Below are 17,088 nucleotides of genomic sequence, written 5' to 3' on the forward strand. Positions count from 1 at the left end.
TAAAGAAACATAACCTAAATGTAAAATGTCATAATAATTTTCGTCCCATATAGAAACTGACATTTAATTTAAATTTTTTGGAGAAGGTTGTGTTAACGCAGCTGCTTTCATACCTCAATTCCACAGAGATCCTAGAGCCATTTCAATTTGGGTTTAAAACCCGCCACAGTACTGAGACAGCCCTGTTAAAGATGACAAATGGCCTTTAAAGGAGAACTCCGGCGCAAAATGAACCTTTGGTCCAATAAAACATCCGTACCTAGTTAATCGTTCTCTGAGATTTGTTTTCATAATAATCGAATGTAAAGAGTTTTATCTATAAAAACTGTTTAGCATATAATGCTACTGGGGGCATTTACTAAGTAAAAAGAAATCGCTAGTTTATACCACTAACAAGGCTCAAAATAGACCCACACTAACATAGTAACATAATGAGGGTCCATATATGCAAAAAGTATTTGTGTGCGCGTGTATCTGTGTGTGTGTGTGTGTAAGTTACGCTCAGCGCAGCTTCTAGTTCTCCAATGTCATTTTTTTTTCAATATGTGAAATGTTTGTCGCTGTTATTGGATGTGTCATAAAGAATAGAGTGTCTTGTAGTACTGCAGTGCTTTATCAATATGTTTATGAGTTATGCTAACAAACAACTGACTGGGTCTGTCATCAGACCGATCACCGCCGATTAGCATCACGTAAAGTAGTGGTTTGGAAAAATTAGTCGTTGTACGAATCATTTGGGAGTCGGTGAGCAAATCAGTTAAAAATGAATGCATATTATAAGACAAATAAAGTGTTTTTTATCCTTGCATGCATGTTAAACTGTTTTTGGGAACTCCTAAAACAAAAATAGGAACATTTCAAATGCTATGATAGAGGCTCTTGAAATGGTCTGTACACTTACAAAGTTCTCAATGCTTCGTTTTGCATGTATGAACCCTCATTATGCTACTGTGGTAGTGTGGGGCTATTTTGAGCCATGTAAGTGGTGTAAATTAGCGATTTCTTTTTACTTAGTTAATGCCCCCAGTATAGCATTATACGCTAAACAGTTTTTAGAGATAAAACTCTTTACATTCGATTATCATGAAAACAAATCTCAGAGAACGATTGAATAGGTACCAATGTTTTATTAGAACAAAGGTTCATTTTGCGCCGGAGTTCTCCTTTAACTCTTGACTCAGATGATAATGCCATTCTGGCCCTGCTAGATCTTAGTGCTGCATTCGACATTGTAGACCATGGTACAATACTAAAGTGTATTGAACACTGCATTGGTATCAAGGATACAGCTCTAAACTGTTTTCACTCATATCTCCACCAAAGATCTTTTTCAGAATCCATAGGTCAGTACTCTTCTTCCCCTGCCGCTGTGTCATATGGTGTCCCCCAGGGATCCATTCTGGGTCCAGTACTATTCTGCGTTTACATGCTCCCCCTAGGTAAAATCATCAGAAAAATGTAATATCTCATTTAACTTCTATGCAGATGATTCCCAACTGTACATCCCACTTAAATCCAGCAATCCAGTGTTATTTTTGACTCCCATCTCAACCAGGAGAAACAAATATCATCTGTTGTAAAGACCCGTTTTTACCAGTTAAGAATAATTTCCAAACTTAAGTCTGTTCTGTCATTCAATGATCTGGAAAAGTCATTTATGTCTTCATAACCACCTAGACTATTGTAACTACCTTTACTTTGTGAAGGCCTCCTCCAGGTCCCACGGCCCCAGCTTAAGCAAACAGGTGACAGAGCCTTTTCTGTTGCTGGCCCTCAGTTGTGGAACTGACTGCCATCTGACATTAGTGCCCCTTCAATTGTGATTTTCAAAGCCAGACTCAAAACTCACCTTTTTACCTTGGCCTTCCCAGCATCTTAATTGTCTTATTCTGCTATGTTTGTAATTAAGTGTTTGTTTCGTGATGTGGATTTAGCCTAAATCACTGATTTGTAAGTGTATTTTACTTTATTTTGTTACCCTGTTGCTACTGCGGAATGTACAGCACTTTGGTCAGTGCGAGCTGTTTTAAATGTGCCATAGAAATAAACCTTACTTACTTACTTACTTACTTACTTACCAACAGGAAAGCAATGCATAGCCAAAAAATGAAATTTCTGTTATTATTAATTTAGGGCTTTCTAAATTCTGTGTGAGTTACGATTGTAACAAAGATTTAAAAAATGTCAGGATCTATTTGCAGAAGTTGTTTTTTATTAATAAGAAACTCAAAAAAAATAGCATACTCAAGACAGCTTATGAACAGACCAAAATTTGACATTTAATCCACAATCTTTTCTTTTTCTTTCTTATCATTTTGATAATATCACAAATATACCACATATGTTTTATGATAATTCTAAGATAGTTTTGACTACAGCTGCACCATGGTAAAATAAAAATAAACAATTAGGTAATAATTAAATTGACAAAAATGGAAAAAAAGGGAATCAAAACAAGTTTAAAATGGAACCAGAAATGAAAGCAGAACAGATGATTGTTATGATGTCAAATTAGGTAGAATATCACATATGTGTTAAATACAGTGGATTGTATTGAACATATTTAAATAATCCCATTGATTAAATGCAATCAGTCAAATAATTTAATAATGTATGTTTCACTAAGAATAATGATAGATTATGACCATTAATAATAGAGTCACAATCTCTAGTCACCTCACCATCACCTGTCACCTTCCCACTACATTTCCCATGATCCTTCCTGGCTCCCACCTGCACACACTCCTCAATCATCCACACCTGCTCTGCTCCAATTTAAACTTGCTCCACACACTCATTTGGTCTGCGACTAGGACTCTTGTCAAAAATTGTATGGATTACTTACCATGAGTTCTCTTTCAAACAATTGCTCAGTATTTCACTAACGGCCCAAGGCGTGATAGATGATGGAACCACGTCTATCCAAAGGATAGACCAAACACAGCTCATGACAAGGAGCCCACCCCTTTCCTATATATATTGTGATCCCTCAAACAGCATTCTTGTTCTCTTCCCTGTGAAGACTTTCCTTCAACACCTGGGTTGCACTCCCTCTGTTCACAAAAGTACTGTCAAGATCTGTTTCTGTTGGATTCTCTGCTCGTTGCTGAGCTTCTCTGCTTCACTTTCATTAGCAGTGTCTCCTATCCTAGCTAATGCGGAGGCATTGCTTCGGGACCTGCTGTCACAAGCTAGGGGTCATATATTTCACCTACACCTCAAACAAGTCGATCATTCGGGTCTGGCTTGTGAAGGGTTAAATTTAAACGCTCTCAACACGATCACTGGATGGCCTTCAATGGCGTGTTAAATGGTGTGTTTGAGGACTGGTGCACTCGTAAAGGAGTTATTCTCTTTTAATGCTCAGTGAGTTCTGTACTCTGCTTTTTGGAAAGCTTCATGACCAATAGGAGAGTGTTTTCTACCATTAAACTTTATCTGGCTGCTATTTCGGCTTGTCATGTAGGCCTCAAAGGAGTTTCAGTAGGACAGCACCCTCTTAAATGTGGTTATATGAAGGGAACGCCACTCATTAAGCCCGATCTACTTGCACCGCCTTTCCCATTGGATGGTGGAAGTGATTGAATTGGTCAATACTTTTATGGGTTTTAAGGGTCTCATTCTTCAATGGGTAGGGCTACCTCATGGGCATTGTTCAAGGGCATTTCGGAGGGAGATATTTGTGTAGTGGCAAGCTGGGCTTCCCCTCATACATTTATCATATTTTGTCATCTGGATGTCACTGCACCTCCTATGGCTCATGCAGTTCTCGATTTTGGCTCTTTAGAGAATTGAATTGTTATCTTTCTTTCTTGCCCGGTCTGTTCAGCGGCTTTGGAAAGCATGCTTTATGAGAGTTGGCTATATCATTCCCATTGGTGGCACCTTGTCATGAGCTGTGATTGAAAGATATGGTGTAATTGGTGCGTCCATAATCATGCCTATGACATTCCCATAGTGAGATAGCTCGCTCTGTTCTTAGAGAACCGGGGTTATGCAAGTAACCTAACGTTTGTGTGTAATTTCTCCACTATCTCCAGGTATAATCTCCTATCAGTTCCTCCAGTGGTATTCTCCAAAGACCTGTAAAGGAAAGTGTAAGACTGTCATTTAAACTATTCAACAACATTCATCTCAAAGTGTGTGTGTGGTGCAACTTACCTCGACTGTTTGCAATATCCTCCTCTGCTCTGTTGTCTGCAAAAGTCTTTACCCACCGTGTGCATGTTTGTTCATCAATAAACCACATTTGTGTTTACTGTATATATCTTATGAGTCTGTTTCCTGACAAATAGTAGGTAGGCCTTGTAAAGTGTTTTCTAGAACCACACTTTACATATAAATTAGGGTTGTCAGTACAACATGTTAATTTAATTATTTATGGGGAAATAATGTGTTTAAATGATGTAACGCACCCGCCCCTCCTTAGACTTAAAGGATTAGTTCACTTTTGAAAAAAACTTTTGCTGATAATTTACTCACCCCCATGTCATCCAAGATGTCCATGTCTTTCTTTCCTCAGTTGAAAAGAAATTAAGGTTTTTGATGAAAACATTCCAGGATTTTTCTCCATATAATGGACTTACATGGGAACCAGACGGTCCAAGGTCCAAACGACAGTTAATAACAGTTTCAGATGCAGCTTCAAATGTCTTTAAAGGGTAACTAAACCCCTGGTCAGAGCCTGACTCCACCCACTGGCAATATTTGAAAAATGCTGGAAAAGTGGGCAGAGCCCAGCAGAGGGGGGCGTGCACTTGAGACGCATCTCTTTGGGTGCTTCTCATTTCTTATTTGTGCATCCTCGTTTCCTTCCCTTGCTTCCTTTCCTTGCGTCTCAGCTCCACCCCCTGTAGGACGCGAGGGAAGGAAGCGAGGAAAGGAAAGGAGGACAGAGGAATCGAATAAAAGCTTTTTTATATACATTGGAATTCTTGATCACTCGAGCGTCACTCCACAGTGTCATCAGCAGCGCTAAAAGGACCTGCCCTTATGATGTTGAAGTTTGGTTATTTAATAAATTCATAATAAATAATAATAAAGATAGGCTATACTGTTGAAATATCTGAGATGTGTGGTTTATATAAACTGCAAAGGTAAAGTATAAATTAAAATGATTGTGACCGATGTGAAGGGGGAGGAGAATTGACACGTGCGTCACGTTTAGTCAATATAACAGTTCCGCGTAGGATGCACCTGTGTATCCTCGCTTATGACTCCTCAGGAAGCCTCCTATCTCCTCGATCCTCGACTCCTCACGGTGCAATTAGAGAATTGAGATGTCCTTCAAGATGGCTGAGCTCGATCGGTTTCCGGGTCATAGGAGGGAGGATGGAGGAGCGAGGAGACGAGGAGGGATATTGAGAAGCACCCTTTGTATGGAACTTGCCTTCGTCACCAACAACCGCTGTGTCACGTACTACCGCAAACATCCAATAGGAAAATTCAACTGCAGTAGCCACCGTTCAACCTGAAGAGGGCAGCACTAAGATGTTTTTACACCATATATTGTAGAAATAGAACACTTTATAAACAAATGCCAAAAAACTTACTCGAATCAATGACTGGTAAAGATCCAAAAAAAGTTGGTTAAGTGTTTAGTTACTCTTTAAACGACACCAGACGATGAATAAGGGTCTTATCATGCGAAACGATTGGTTATTTCAAAACTTATTCCAAAAATGTAACTTTTCTAAGGACAAATGCTAGCCTTGCTCTATTCTGTGATGCGCGTTTGCAACGTCACGTAATACGTAATTACGTTCAAAAGGTCACGGGCGACGTAGCCGGAAGTACAGAATCAAAATCGTCCGACATCGTTGTTTTACATTTTAATTCCTTTTTTTGTAAACGGCGTTTGAGTTAGTTTGCACGTTCAACCTATGCGTTCAACTTGTAAACACTCTGACTCTGTACTTCTGGCTACGTCGCCCGTGACCTTTTGAACGTAATTACGTATTAGGTGACGTTACAAACGCGCCTCACAGAATAGAGCAAAGCTAGCATTTGTCCTTAGAAAAAATTTTGGAATAAGTTTTGAAATAACGTCGTTTCGCATGATAAGACCCTTATTCATCGTCTGGTGTCGTTTAAAGACATTTGAAGCTGCATCTGAAACTGTTATTAACTGTCTTTTGACCCTTGGACCGTCTGGTTCCCATGTAAGTCCATTATATGGAGAAAAATCCTGCAATGTTTTCATCAAAAACCTTAATTTCTTTTCGACTGAGGAAAGAAATACATGGACATCTTAGATGACATGGGGGTGAGTAAATTATCAGCAAAAGTTTTTTCAAAAGTGAACTAATCCTTTAAGCAGGTCATCTTTCACTTCATAGTTAATTGGTGATGAACATTATGCAGGGCCACAACTCACTGCATGATGGAGCCTATAGAATGCAGTTAGAATGGCCCTAAAATTCAAGATATGAGGCCAAGAAATGCACCTGTATGAGTTTGCCTCATATTTTGGGCTGAAACTAGGCGTCGCGCCAGGTGCAGCATTGCACCATGTCTATGATAGGGCCCAATGACTTACTCATTTAGACATTTATTGCCACCTACTGGCAGTTTTAGTTTCTTATTTAGAGTATCATTCCTTAAAAAGTAGGTCAGAAAGGTATAAAGAAAGATCAGATTTACTTTTTAAGTACATTACTTTATATTCCTTAAAATATCCCCCTGTTGCAAACTTGAATCACTCACATTGCAACTGTGCAGCATTATATTTACTACCAGCCCAGGTTCATCTTTAGACCTTTGCATTTTGTTTTGATCATGACATTTCATACATCCCATAAAGATTCAATTACCTAAATCCGTTAAGCACCAGGTAGTCTTGTAAACTGAGTGAGTCTTGTAAAGACCATTCCCATTGAGGAGACACTCTGCGAGTGTGGCCTTGCTGCTGAGGATGTGGTCTGGAGATGATTGGGTCTATTAAAAGTGTGCTTATCCCTGCCGAGGCTGTGTGATTGATCTCAGCTGACACGTCCTTTTACCCACTGTCACATTAATAACTTGGTGTCTCTCATGAGAATGACAGACTGCTCAGTCCTGGGAGAACACGCTGCAGGATGCTCAAGGTTAGAGCGCTCGCTCATCACAAATCAAGAGCCCAAGTGTCGCTAAACACAGCAGAGCATGCAGTTTTCTTTCCTCATTCAACAGAAACACTATGGTGGGTGATCTATTGAACACTGAGCAGTAAGCTTTCATATTTTATTCATGTTGTTGGCTAAACTGCACCAGATAACTTTTACTCCTGTTGATTGGTTTAGGCTCATGTGTAATGCCCACAGGGTTGGCGTTTTGATGACTTGTCGGCTATAGGACACCCTGAGAATTAATATGTCCAGTTCTTGTCTTTTAGGAATGTTTCACGCAGCATACATAAGGAGAACAAAAATATTGCATATTTATTTTGCACCCATTTTAACAGTTTTACAGAATTCACAGCGCATGCATAAGTGTGGTGCCACACGGCAGTTGCCAAGCATACATTGAAAATGTACTGTAAACTGATTTATCAACAGTCTATTGCAATATAGGCTTTTATACAGAAACATAAAATAGTGACGTGAGCTATTTACCCATTGTTTGAAAAAAATAATTTCCAGGATTCGGATTGCCAGCTCTTCTCTAGTTACCACAGCTGCAGATACAAACGTGTCGGAATCGGATAAAAAAATGTCTAATGTTGCAAAACCAAAAAACCTTGATATGAATCCGAAATACTTTGGGAGATACATTGCTCTACAATAATTTCAAAGTGATTGAAAGTGATAAATTAATCTACATTTAAATGTAAATGTGGTCCCCTCCTTGTGTACATTACATTACTTGACAATCAGATTTGTAATTTTGAATGGCCCACTCTTGGTAACTCAATTACCGAGGATTAACTGCTTTTTCCCATGTGGCTTTGGGGAAACCCAAAACTTTTCAGTTTTGTTTATTGAAAGCTGCCGTCTGTATCTTTTGGTGGTCTAGCGGTTAATTAACAGCCCTGCATGCGTCATGCGGAAGAACATTGTGGTCGGTGCAATTTCTCTCTGTTTTTGTTTTGATGTTTATGTGCAGGTACTGAGCTATTCCGTTATGACCTGTACCAGTCTAAAATTGTCAGAATTTAAACCTTATTATACTTCTATCGTAGTGATTCAGAATAAGACAAAAACATGGTTTGAAAAATGGATCCACGATGTACTTGCTTATTATATCAATTTTGTTAATTATGAGCACAAAAAAGGTATGGACTGTAGCTTTAATATACAGCCAATCTGAAACCCTACATAACCCACCTAAAAAACACAATAGTTGGCACTTGGTGTACAATACATCTACAGGATTGGCTGAATCCTTCCTCAGGAAGGAATATATGAATCACCCATTTTTATCAGTGAAATGAAAGCGTATGTAAGTTCTGCCAGGAAGACTCAATTGTTACGTCCTTTATCACCTTCTTATCTATCCAATCGCATTCTAATACATGAAGTATAAAAGACCCTTACTTACACTCGTCTGAGTTCGCAGATGCTGACGCTTTCACTTACCACCATCCACCGCCACTAAGATGGTCTTTGCTTCATCCTTCCCACCACCACCAGGTCAGTCCGCCAGGTTATTGACATCATATTTTTATAGTATAAACATGCTTTTTATTGTATATGAAAGCATGTTATGTGCTCCACAAACACTATTAAGAAAGGAAAAATGCTCTACCTGAATTTTGGTATAAGAAGACATTAAGGCCCGTTCACACCAAGGATGATAACTATAACAATAAAGATAAGGTCCTAAAAATCATTCTAAATGTAAAATAATAGCAGGGCCCACACCATAACTAATTATAATGGCACAGAGAAACAATAGCCTATCATTGGAATCACTTACAGATATTTCCAGCTGATTAAAAATAAAACAATGACAGCCAATCCGAATCCACCACACTTTAAAGAGCTTAAGTATTTAAAGAGGCAGGTGACATGACTGCCGTGTGCTTCTAATAAACAGAATAGTATTGTCCGCTAGTGTGGACGCTAATATAGTTATCATTTTATAGTTATCTTTATAGTTATAGTTCTTGGTGTGAACAGGCCTTTATTCTGTCAGACAGAATTGTTTGTCTCAGTGGGTAGTTCTTGGCCAGAATAAACTACAAACTGGACCAGACTCTATGTGGATAATCAAAACAAAGCAAATGCTGGACATGCATGATAACTCCTAACAGTGTTAGGACCTGTGCCAGGTCCTTCAAGATCACTGACAATAGGTTTTCATGGATTTCAAGGTAATTTTTTTTCTCAGAATATACATTGCAGCATCACCTCTATCAATACAGAGCCTGAAACGATTTGATCAAGGATCCAGTCTCTCTAAACCTGCTATGCTCTGATTGGTCTATGACCCAGTTTGTTGTGATTAGTCTACAGCGCATCTGAAACAAAACGGCCATTGCTATGTCTGAACTTCAGCTCCGGATGCTTCCTCAGCACTTGTATACATGAATGGCAACAATGGCATACTCATCATTTGGAAGTGCATGTAAAGTTGATTTCCTTTGCAGTGCAGAAAACAGCGTCTTCTCAGCATGTCGACAACACAAACCAATCTCTTCCAGGCATCAGCTATAACTAGTGTTTGGGGGTCAAAGTACACATTGTTCACTGACACCCAGTGAAGACCATAGGCTGCAAATTTGTTAACCTACTTAGGTTTGCACAGGAAGTAAGACTGGAATTACTGACGACACATTTCCGGATCAGAATCGGTTCTTTCTTTCTTTTGTGAGACAATAAATCAATTTATTGTGCACTTTGGTCTTTTGAACTTAGACCTTTTACATTCACAAACATCTACAGATATTAACACACTGCATGCAGACAGTAACTAAGTATATTTACTTTAGTACAGTACTTAAGTACAATTTTGAGGGATCTGTACTTTACTCGAGTATCATTTTTGGGGAGTACTCATGACTTTACTCAAGTATATTTGAGAGGCAAAAGGCAAATTGCCCTTTACTCCAATACATTGCTATCCATAACAACGAGTACCAAAAAGGAAAAAAGAAATCTTGAAAACCCACAATTTGTTGTTTCCCTCTCAAACGTCTTTGGATTGTGCATGCGCCACTGATTGGGACAGCCTATCAGCAATCACCTTCAGCTTTCCGCCAAAGTCAACTCCATGGTCAGATTTAGATAAGAGATGAAACCATATACGAAACAATGGATGGAGACACAGCAGGTCCATCCCGTGAATGTGCCCACCTGTGGCCCCAACTCGCCAGACTATTTCAATTTTCTGAATTTTCAGAAATTTTCTTAAATGTTAAATAAAGCAACATGGTAAAAAGATGAAAATGACTTGATTTTACTTTCAATTCCTTTTACATTCTCCAAGGTATTAACATTTTTCATAAGTCCATGTAGGACGTTTGTGTTCATAAATGTTAGCACTGTGACAGTAATAATGCAGTATTTAGAAAATGTATTCTTGTACTCTTGATACTCAAGTACTTTTACTTAATCTGATTGTAGTACTTTTACTTGAGTAAAATTTAGCAAGGGGTTCTGTACTTTTACTCAAGTAATGAAGCTGTTTTAATATCTGAAAAAGCATAAAAGGTGTATTAATTAGGCAGAGGAATGAAGAAGCAGACATTTATCAGGAATCAAAAACATGATAATGCGGTGTCAGTATAGTAGGTTCTGAAATAAGCGACAAGAAAACTGTCTTTTCTCTCTCTGAATGACCATTGTTATCATGTCCAGGCTAGTTTAGACTTGTCTGCCCACTTGCCAGGCTTTACTGTTGGGTCTACATATATCCATGGTACTGGGACAATGCTGAATGATGAACTGAGGGATTGAATTTATAATATTTATCTTTACTATATTCTGTTAAGTACAGGTTTGTTCCAATACAGTGTCTTTGATGTGCAATAAAGCTGACATTTTCAAATGAGCCAAAGTGTTGGAAGAAGGAAGCTATCTGTCTAACTGAAGAACGGGGCTTTGTACTGAGGGCAGAATATGTGGATAGTTTTAAATGGAAACTGACATTTGGCATGGCTGAAGGAGTCCCTTGTGGCCATTGTGCTGAGATAATGGTAACTGTCTTCTTTGGTTAAACTGGCCCATTGCTCAATGCTAACGCGGGCTGTACGAGTCCAACACATCAGTATGCTAAGGCACAGCTCGGCAGCCCAGTGAATTAACTCTCAATCTGTCATCTGGAACCAGTGGAATATCCGGGAAGGCTAATACAGATGGATGGGAAAGAGATATTAGCTGAGGAAGTGATGTATTACCACAACACTGCTTATGTCTCTAAACTGCTTTATAATCGCATAGCTTTTCCTATGTTGAAACAAAATACAACCTTTCATGAAGCATAAATGCTTTTAGCAATAACACGCTGCCATGCTGTCGCCAAGACCAGATTTTAGTATAATAGACGCTGTAGGGTGGTGGTAGACAGCATTTTAAGGCTCTGGGCTGGAAATGGAAAGTTTACTGGTCAGACACAGATGGTCCATTAGAGAGACACGGTAGGGACTTTTAGCAAGACACTTTTAGCTTTTCACCCCATGTTCCTCAAATAGAGATATTATAGAGCAATTAGCATACTATATATATATATATGAAGAGTTCAGATGCAAAAGCCTCTAAATGCCATTTGAAATTTTCTTCTTTAATGATGATTTTTGTCAAGCTTGTATATTTAAGTTCAGTGATTTCACTTAAATGGCAATGATAATTACCTATTAATTGTTATTTAAGTGAAATTACTGAACTTAAATATACAAGTTTGATAAAAATCATCATTAAAGAAGAAAATTTCAAATGGCATTTAGAGGCTTTTGCATCTGAACTCTTCATATATATATATATATATATATATATATATATATATATGCTCCTTTGGATAAAACCCCTTCTAAACCAGTTATCAGTAGGCCTACCCAGATTTGAAACCGGGAAAAACACAACGTGTTCAGTACAATATCAGTTATACAGGGCATATTTGTTAAATGAAAACATTAGTGAAGTACAGAAATACATTTGTGTAGTTCGTGTAATTTGATAGACATCTGGTCTACGCACGGCCCGTTTCCAGTTTTATCCGAATACAGATACAGAAACAAATAATATTTGATATTGCTGTAGATGCAAATATTGGCTCCACTGTACAATCCTATACTGTATGGTATTTTGAATCTATCCAAAATAGGTTGTTAGCATACCGGTAAGCAGTTTGCATTAAACGCCTTCATCAAAAATGAACAAATCTATGGAAGGTAAAAGATTACAGTTTCACATGCAACAAGGATAAACATGGATTAGAGTTTGATTCAATGCAGAAATGTCCTATGCATAATATTTCAATGCAACTTTTGGAATAATATCAAGATCATTGCTGAACACTGTTGTCTAATTTGGTCCATTCAAGTCATATGGATCACTTTCTACAAACTAAAAATTATCTACCCACCCTCACTTGAATGACTTTTACCTGTTGTCATGAATTCACCTTTGACATCAGTAAAAAAATATGGGAGAGTTTTCTCATTCCTTTTAAAATGGATAAATCAATAGCTATTCATGGTACCAGAGTAGAATTTTATTTTCACATTTACATCGTAACCCACCTGTGAACCATTACATTCAGTTAGTGGTAACAAATGAGAAATACACGCTGATGCTGTTTTAAATGGAAAGTAATCACTGCCCTGAACTTAAGCAAATTGTTTAGACTGGATTTATCAGCAGTCTTTAAATGCTTTGCCTCAGTAATTGGATCACCTTGGTCTTCTTACTTCTTGACTTTTTTGCCATGAATTCTCAATGACAGTGTCCCCATAATAAGATATCACATTGATTTCACAGGCAGAAAGGGATGACTGACAGGAAGAGGGACATGATGTGACAGATGTGATTGTTGCAGTTAATGGTGTGCTGATGCTATGAAAATCTGTTCTCTAAGTTGTATCTTACATCAAAGATCACGTCATTTAGGAGAAAAGTTTTGGTGGTGTAAAGGGCTGTTACTGAACAAAGTTGTTTGGTATGATGAATGCGTATTATCTTCTTAATTTTGTCATTTTATCTTAATCAAACTGCACAAGATGCCACTGCAGATGGCACAAATTTTTAGTTAGTCCGGATTTTTGTCTTCTCCAATCAGTTTTTGCCCAGGGGTGAACTGCTGAACATTCGTCAGTACACACCACCCAATCTATAACAGTTTTGGATTATTCTGACATTTTGCTGGTCTGGTCATAGCTGGAAGATGTGCAAGCGTGGGAGTAGCATCACTAGTTTATGAAACAATGTGGTAAGATTTATATTTTAATCGTTGATCATATATGCAAATTGAAACTTTTGGCAAAGGTCCTTGCCTTATTCAGCCTGAGGGTGGCGCTGTAATGTTGATTAGACTTAAACTCGTTTTAACCTTCAAATGGTCTTCGTTTCCTGTTTACACTTCTTGGCTTCGGGGTCTATAAGACCCCAACAATTGATTGAGTAATTGTACAAAAAATATACATTTTTAATCATACAAATAATATATAATTTTTTGTTTTGTTTACTTCTCATCATTAATTCTGTGTTTTTGGAGATATAAAGTACTTTTGTGTCCATATACCACACAATTCCTCAACTACACCATTAGCTTTCCCAGATAGCAAACTGACATTGAATCAACGTGGAAACAACGTCTCTCATGACATTGAAACAACGTTGATTTTGCTCATCGAATTAACGTTGAACCAACGTCAGACGCGGCACTCTTCAAAGCCAAATGAAAATCGAAAATTGGTTTGCTTTCATAACGTTGAAACAACGCGTTGATTTCAAGTTGATTTTCCGTTAGTTTTGAAAGAATGACGCATCTGACGTTGGTTCAATGTTAATTCGATGAGCAAAACAATGTCAGATCAACGTTGTTTCGATGTCATATTTCCACGTTGATTCAATGTCAGTTTGCTATCTGGGTTAGCATTAGCATATGAAATGTTATTTTTTTATGATACATTGCATTTATGCTATAGTACTAGGCCTTCATTTCTGCGTAAAAATCTTCAGATTTATGCCGGATTTTTATTTATTTATTTATTTTTTAAGAAAATATATTTAGTTGTTTTTTTTTTTTTCACATTTCCCATTCATTTCAATGTGGGGTCATATTGACACTGAAGACCAGAAGTGTTAACATTTTTTTTACATACCCTCAGAACAACCGAATCAGTTTTTGTGTGTGTGTATCGATAGATAATGTATAAGTCACAAAATCGCATTCCACTGAGATGAAGGGAACCATTTTTTTGTTAAGTAAATGTCGATTGGGGTCGCATAGACCCTGACCCGATGAGGGCTACGTTTACACGACACATGCATAGAATGCTTTCTTAGCATACGTTTACATGACACAACCAAGGGGGTACATAAAACCAAGGGGGTAGTCCATCGACCGGAAGTTGAAGACCCCATTTGTCCTTTATTTATTTCTAAAGAATTTTAGAAATAATTTCCACTAAAACAAGAAGACAAGACAGGAACCTCCCCTTTTTAAAATAGCCAATATCGTTTTGTGTATCGCAGCACGGCCAGAGCCGTTGAGCTCAGTAAAGCTGCAGTTTACTCCTAACATAAAACCATTTCTCCTCCATATTGCTTAAAAATAGAATTCAAATGTGTAGAATTCAAATGGGTCCCGACTCACGCATATGATCCACTCTTGGGTCTCTGGACCAGAGCAGACTGTGTGGCTGTGGTGGTTTGCGTGACACTAACATGAAACCAGACTTAATTTGCCCCAATGTAAAGCATATTTACACTATGTGAATCCCCCTATACCCTATGTAGTGCAATAGTAATCAAAAATAGTAAATGTGTGAACAAATTACCGATTAGCCGCAGTTAGAGTGTGATCATCAAAATCATTGATGCATATTGGAGGAAGTTAGAGACCGTAAGTTTTGAAAGTTTATATCTTCTAAATGCGTATTATGTCATTGTTTTGAGCACACTAGCTTATAGCTAACAGTAAGGCTAACATAGTCTTACTAAAAGCCAAAAAACTTGCATTTTGATTTCATGGGGACTTTAATGTAATGTATTGAATGCTGTTTTAGAATTTTAGAAAGTTGTAAAGGAATTCCGGTGAGGAAAAGAAACTTCTATTCTCAGAATAAACATAAAACAAACAGAACTAGGCAATAAGGCTATTCACATTAGCACATTTAGGATTTATACTTTCTTATTTATATATAAACAATATTTATATTTAATATTTACATATAAACAAAATGACTGTTAGCCAGAGGAGAACTGGCCCCCGACTGAGCCTGGGTTCTCCCAAGGATTTTTTCTCCATCCAATCTGATGGAGTTTTGGTTCCTTGCCACTGTTGCCTTGCTTTTGGCTTGCTTATGGGGATATTTAATATTTAATATTTAACAATATTATTGATATGTGTTGTACTACTTTCATGTTATCACTGTGAAGCTGCTTTGATACAATCTGTATTGTGAAAAGCGCTATATAAATAAATGTGACTTTACTTGACTTTCATTAAAGGGATACTTCACCTCTGGAAAGATGAATGTGTATTAAAAATGGGTCATTTATGTAGAAGAAAAGTGAAATTATGTTTTAATTTGGAGCTTTCTAGACTGAGAAAAGCCAGAAAATGTATTTTTGCCTTATGTGGATGAAAGACAACCACTCCCAGAATGCACTTGCTTCACTGCCCTAGGAGGCCACGTCTACCTGTAACAGAGCGCAGTAGTTTAACAACAAGTCTAGGCTACTAATGAATCTCCGTGATGAGTCTGCCCAAAAATGTGTTTCGAGATCGCCCAAAATGTCCGGGATTCGGCTTTTGCATTCTACAGTCGCCATTCATTATGTTTACTGTAGTGAAGGGGGTCGCACACCGGACGAGAAGCGCAGCGCTGCGCCGCGCCACGTCGCATCTAGGACAACCCCAGGTATCGCACACCGGACGCGCACTTTCTCATCAGTGTATGGCCAGCAATATTGTTATGTTAAATTACATGAAATTAAGATAATGTCTGTTCTATGTTATTATTGTACTGTACAATTAAATACAATCATTGCTGAGTCTGCAGTCTGAAAACTTTACCTCAGAGCATCCGTTCACTGAATGAATTGAGAATCTCACCTGAAAAATCCAATTACATCAGAAATTGTCATTCAAGCAGCTGATTTCTGTAAATGAATGCAAAACTAAATGTATATTGCAGCATAGGGTGAAGTCAGGATCCATCAGCAACTATTTGAGACAAAAATAATAAAAAATTTATATAAAACTATGTAAATGCCCCTCTGTGGCGTAGCAGGATTTTGAACGCGGTCCTGAGCCGTTGCTGGGTGCCGCGGACAGACGCCGAATGGCGCCGCCAGTGTGTGTACACCCAGAGAAAAATGTGTTCGAATTTTAAAGACATGGCGCTACGTGATACGGCGCTGCGATTCTTGTCCGGTGTGCGACCCCCTTGAGGGCTGTGGGAGAAACATGTGGAACAGCCCTATAATGATTGTAGTCTTTAGCCTCTGGCCAAAAAAATACTACAGGTTTTCTACTAATACAAAGCTTAATGCAAAATCCTGAAGTATCCCTTTAATTTGATACGCTATACTCCACATAGGCAGAACAGACATTCCATGCCAACCTGATGCAAACTTAAAACTGAAGCAGACTGATATCGTCTTGGTCTGGAAATTGTGTGTAAAACCCAAGGCAAGGGCACTGTGGAGCTGGGGAGTAACACGTTTTAATTTATCCTAGTCGCTTTACGACTTAAAATAGCCTAGAAAATATGAAAAATATTCCTTGAAGAATGCTGAACACATGACGAGCCACGACTGGCTGTCCTCTACACTTTTAATAACTGTCTGGTTTGGCTCTCAGCTACAAAATCAAACACCAGCAGAATACAGATGACGTGTTGGACTGCTGAGAGGATCACTGGTGCTTTCCTGCACAACCTCCAGGAACTGCATCCATAAAGAGAAGAGGGAACAAAAGGGCTCAGAAATATCACCCTCACAT

General features: G+C 38.2%; 1 protein-coding gene across 1 annotated transcript in view; it reads left to right on the forward strand.

Annotated features, from left to right (window-relative positions):
* The window catches only part of LOC148976494 (uncharacterized), a 279,697-nt gene extending 263,037 nt beyond the window's left edge, over positions 1-16,660 (forward strand). The window contains exon 2 of the mRNA XM_089118449.1: positions 16,611-16,660. The gene's annotated coding sequence lies outside the window, so the exon portion shown is untranslated. The remainder of the gene's footprint in view (positions 1-16,610) is intronic.
* The last annotated feature ends 428 nt before the right edge of the window (positions 16,661-17,088 follow it).

The sequence above is a fragment of the Pimephales promelas genome, chromosome 13 (genome assembly GCF_988280905.1).
Source record: "Pimephales promelas chromosome 13, fPimPro1.hap1.1, whole genome shotgun sequence".
NCBI classification, from domain to species: Eukaryota; Metazoa; Chordata; class Actinopteri; order Cypriniformes; family Leuciscidae; genus Pimephales; species Pimephales promelas.